Below are 5256 nucleotides of genomic sequence, written 5' to 3' on the forward strand. Positions count from 1 at the left end.
GGAATGAGGTCAGAAAGGCAGCAGGGACCAGCTGGCAAAGGGTTAGTAGGTCATTTCGAGGACTTTGGCGCCTTTTTTTTTTTTTAATGTTTATTTTTGAGAGAGAGAGAGAGAGAGAGAGAGAAAGTGAGGGAGGGGCAGGGAGAGAGGGAGACAGAATCCGCAGGAGGCACCAGGCTCTGAGCTGTCAGCGCAGCGCCCGATGAGGGGCTCGAACCCACGAACTACGAGATCTGACCTGAGCCGAAGTCGGACGCTTAACTGACTGAGCCACCCGGGCGCCCCAGACTTGGGCTCTTTCTGAGTGAGATGGGGGCCACTGGAGGGCTTTGCACAGAATGGGACACAATCTGACGCTCTGAAAGGACAATGTTGGTGGCTTGGGCTGGGAGGTGGGGGTGGGGACAAGTGGCCACATTGAGCAGAACACCACGCACCGGGTATCAGTTCCAGGGAGGACATCAGACAGCTCTGCCCGCTGCACCCTGTGGCCAGAGGCACCCGGGAAAGGGATGCAGTCCAGCACTGGATGAATCATGCTTTGCTCACGCCGAGGAGGCAGCAAGATGAGTTTTGGCGGTTGGCGGCAGTCCCCCGTGGCCAGCAGGCCTCTCCCAGTAACTGGCACGGGGCCAGTGGCTCGCTCTCCCCGCCTTCCTGCCACAGTGGCAGGACGCTCCCCTCCCCGAGAGGGAGGAGAGGGAGAGGACAGATCTAGCAGTGGGGCTTGGCCGGCTGCCCTATGACACGCACCCATAAGCAGAACAAAAGAGCTCACCTTGGGCCTGAAACCGGGAAAGATATTCCCGCTCGAGGTGACAAGGTCAGCACGGGCTGTGTGGGGTGGGCTCTTTATCTCTTGGTAAGGAAGTGTTCCAGCCTCAAGGCCCCTGTTACCAGGCATGTGGGGTTGAAAGACCGCATGGAAGGGGTGCCCGGGGCGGGGTTCAGTCCGTAAAGCGTCTGACTTCGCTCAGGTCAGGATCTCGCGGTTGGTGGGTTCGAGCCCCGTGTCGAGCTCTGTGCTGACAGCTCGGAGCCTGGAGCCTGCTTCCGATTCTGTCTCCCTCTCTCTCCAACCCTCCCCTGCTCTCTCTCTCTCTCTCTCAAAGTAAAATAAACATTAAAAAAATTAAAATAAAAAAGACAGCATGCAAGAGACTGCCTTTCCCCACAGGGCAGCTCAGGGGTATGTTTTGGAAACTGCCCGCCCCAGGAAGCAGATTTCCTCCTGCCTCTGGTCTCTGGCTAAGGAGGGCTGAAGCCACTGGTCTGGTTCCCAAATCCTGTATTTCTTGCTTACACAACGCTGAGCCTTCCAGATGAGGGAGCCAGAGACGAGCCCTCCTCCTCCTGGGAGAGATCGAGGTCTTCTATTGGCCCAAACTAGACCAGAGCCAGCCATACATGCGGGGCCCTTGCTTTGGGCCCGGGGGACGAGTCTCCAGAACACCCTGGAAGTTCCAACTCTCCCAGCCTCCCTCCAAAACAGCTCTAGAGCCAGCAAGGGCTTGGTCAAATCCCTACTGCACCCTGTGACTGGCTGTATAAGAGACAGGACAGTGTCCTAACCTCGCCGTGACTCAGTTTCCTCATCTGAAAAGTTGGATAATAATAGTGCCTGACTTATGGATTAGTAAGGTCTGAAAATGTGTCACGTCAGTGTTTCTCATTACCTGTGTTGCCACGTTTAATTATTCAGAGAGAGGGAGGGAGTGAGGTAAGGAAAGAGTTTTCCTCAACCCTTTTAGGGTCACTGGCTGGGTCTGAAAAGTGAACTGACAAAATTAACCGGGAAATCGTGTACGTTTTATGGGACGTTTACACGTCTACGAGAACCTTCACAAGAGAAGGAAGGCCTGAAGTGACAACAGCAGGAAGCGTTTCTACCTTTCACACAAAGAAACAAATGTGTGAGCGGGGCGCCTGGGTGGCTCAGTCGGTTGAGCATCTTACCTCGGCTCAGGTCATGATCTCGAGGTTCAGAGTTCGAGCCCCACGTCAGGGGCGGGGGTCTCTGGCACAGAGCCTGCTTTGGATCCTCTGTCTCCCTGTCTTTCTGCCCCTTCCCTCTGCACCCCCGCTCGCTTGCTCGCTGTCAAAAATAAATAAACATTTTTTAAAAATGTGTGAAGAACCTACAGGACAAAGGGGTGTGGGCTGGGGTAGTGAGCGGTGAAGAAGTGTCTAGGGATATAAGGGTCCGTTTAACAAAGGTTGGTTTCTACAGATTTCTTGGCCATACGTTCCCTGTCTCCGGTGATAAGAATGTCCTCTTTCCTCCCGGTTCAGGAAGGGTAACTTTCACGTAGTAGATTTGGGACCTGTTTCAGGAAACGACAGGGGGAGGGGTCAGAGTGACTTTCCTGCTTCTGCCATTTTTTCAAACGCTCAGGTTAAGATGTCCATGATGCCAAGATGTCCACGATATCCAAGATGCCGTATTCTGGGGGTAGCATGTCGTGAGTCCCATCACCAGTCTGTCTGACCGCCCATTCCTTTATTGATTCTTTATTAGTCCTCTAAACATTTATTGAGTGCTTTCTACAAGTTTTGAAAAAATTGTCAGGAAGGAACACAGAGGTTTTCCTCTGGCAACAGCAGACCTCTGTGGGTCCAGTTCTTCAGGTAGTTGAGGGCTTACGTTCATACCTATTAGTCTAGCGACTATGGACAGAGCCAACCCGTTATTATAAAACATTATCAGGGCGCCTGGGTGACTCAGTTGGTTGAGCGTCCGACTTCGGCTCAGGTCATGATCTCACAGCTCATGAGTTCGAGCCCCACATTGGGCTCTGTGCTGGCAGCACAGAGCCTGGAGCCAGCTTCAGATTCTGTGTCTCCCTCTCTCTCTCTGCCCCTCCCCTGCCTGTGCACGTCCTCTCTCTTTCTCTCTCTCAAAAATAAACACTAAGACAATTTTTTTTAATGTTTATTTATTTTTGAGAGAGAGAGAGAGAGCAGGGGAGGGGCAGAGAGAGAGGGCGATGCAGAATCATAAGCAGGCTCCGGGCTCCAAGCTGTCAGCGCAGAGCCCAGCGCGGGGCTCAAAGTCACAGACCGTGAGATCATGATCTGAGCCGAAGTCGGATGCTTAACTGACTGAGCCACCCAGGTGCCCCTAAAATATTTTTAATTAAAAAACAAAAATCCCAAAAGCAACCAGGTAGAAACGATGTTGTCCTAAAAGAAATGACAATTACACTGGCAATTGATGTCTCAACAGCATCAAAAGGAGTCAGAAGACAGGGAACGATATGTTCAAAGTGATGTGAAAAATAACATAAACCTGAAATTGTGGACTAGGAGTTATCTTTCAGGAACGAGAAAAATAAAGGCCTATTCAGAGAAATGACAATAGGGTTTATCACAAACAGACCTTTGATACAGAAACGTATAAAGAATCTTCTTGTAGAAGAAGGACATTTTTCCATGAGGAAGATCTGCCATTCACAAAGGAAACAGTAAACATGTGGCTTAGTGTTCAGAAAAATGCTGGTATATTTCAGGAGGAGCTCACCAGGGACAAAGTGTAATAAAGACCTTTTCTGTCTGGAAGGAGAGTAAACACTGGATTAACTTTAGGCTTTGTTAAATTAATGTCTTGGAGAACCACTGAAAGAATAGAACTAGAATGTGTGATTTCCAAGACACCATTGGAGGGAAAAAAGGAGGAAAAAGACAGCCTTGATCAACTCCTTTGTTGTTGCTATGTGAGCAACTCTTCAAAAGGCAAGAAAGGAGAAGAAAGAAACATGAAGTCTGACCACTAGCTAACACAAAAATAGATGTTTTCATAGATACACATCATGATCATACCTTGTAAATGATTTTCCAGGAACTTCCAGCTCTATTGTGTTTATAAAAGACACACCTAGGGGCTCCTGGGTGGCTCAGTCGGTTAAGCGTCTGACTTCGGCTCAGGTCATGCTCTCACAGTTCGTGAGTTCAAGCCCCACGTCGGGCTCTGTGCTGACAGCTCAGAGCCTAGAGCCTGCTTCACATTCTGTGTCTCCCTCTCTCCCTGCCCCTCCCCCGCTCACACTCCGTGTGTGTGTGTGTGTGTGTCACTCTCTATCTCTCTCGAGAATAAACATTAAAAATTTAAAAATTAAAAAAATAAATAAATACAAGACACACCTAAAATATAAGAACACAGGAAAGCTGAAAGTACAAGAATGAAAAAAGTTAAAGCCTGGCTGGCTCAGTCTGTGGAGCACAGGACTCTTGATCTCAGGGTTGTGAGTTCAAGCCCCACGATGGGTGCGGAGATTACTTAAACATAAATCTTAAAAAAAAAACAAAAAAACTTTAGGGACATCTGGGGGCTCAGTTGGTTAAGCATCAGACTTCGGACTTCGGCTTGGGTCATGATCTCTCAGTTGGAGGGTTTGTGTCCCACGTGTCCGGCTCTGGGCGGAGCCTCGAGCTCTGTGCTAAGCCCGGAGCCTGCTTCGGATTCTGTGTCTCCCTCACTCTCTGCCCCTCCCCTGTTCACACTCTGTCTCTCTCCCCCCCCCCCCAAAATAAATACACATTAAAAAATAATTTAAAAAAAACTTTACTAAATTAGTATCAGACCAACTTGCCTTTAAGGCATAAAGTACTACTTGAGATCAAAGAACACCAAGATCTAAATAACAAACGATTCCATCCACCAGGTTTAGGAGGAAATGTCGGATACACCGACTCAGGAAGTAATAAATACCCCCGCCTTTAAGAATTGCTTTAGACTTTAAGAAGCTCTTTGGCATTTATTTATGAAGTTCTCACGTCAAACCTGTGAGATGGTAGAGGAGGCCTTACCACACCCTTTTTGCAGATGGGAAGCTTGAGGGTCAGAGAATCGAAGGACTTGCCTCAGGCACACAACTGCAGCACCCAGGTAAGTCACCGGTCACCTGCCCCGAGGCCGAGGGCTCTTTGCCCTCCCATCTCGGGGAGGAGAAAGCATGAAATCTGGACTGAGGGTGGAAAGGCAAGGCAGGACTCCCAGGGAACAGCATGGGCAAAGGTCGCAGGTGGAAAATGCCGAGAGGGCAGTGGGACCGGGCGTCACGGGGCACTGGAGGAGTGGGGAGGGTGCACTCCGGGCGGGTCCAGCGGTACACGGCCACGGCCAGCTTGGCCCGTCTTCCGCACGCCAGCCACTTGCACGAAGCCACGAGGCTGGATCTCAGTCCCCGGATGAGGGGCGGAGCCGAGACTCCGGCGGAGGAGCACGCGCTGCCCTGTAGCCCTCGCCGTGGGAACCTG

The sequence above is a fragment of the Panthera leo genome, chromosome C1 (genome assembly GCF_018350215.1).
Source record: "Panthera leo isolate Ple1 chromosome C1, P.leo_Ple1_pat1.1, whole genome shotgun sequence".
Lineage (NCBI taxonomy): Eukaryota > Metazoa > Chordata > Mammalia > Carnivora > Felidae > Panthera > Panthera leo.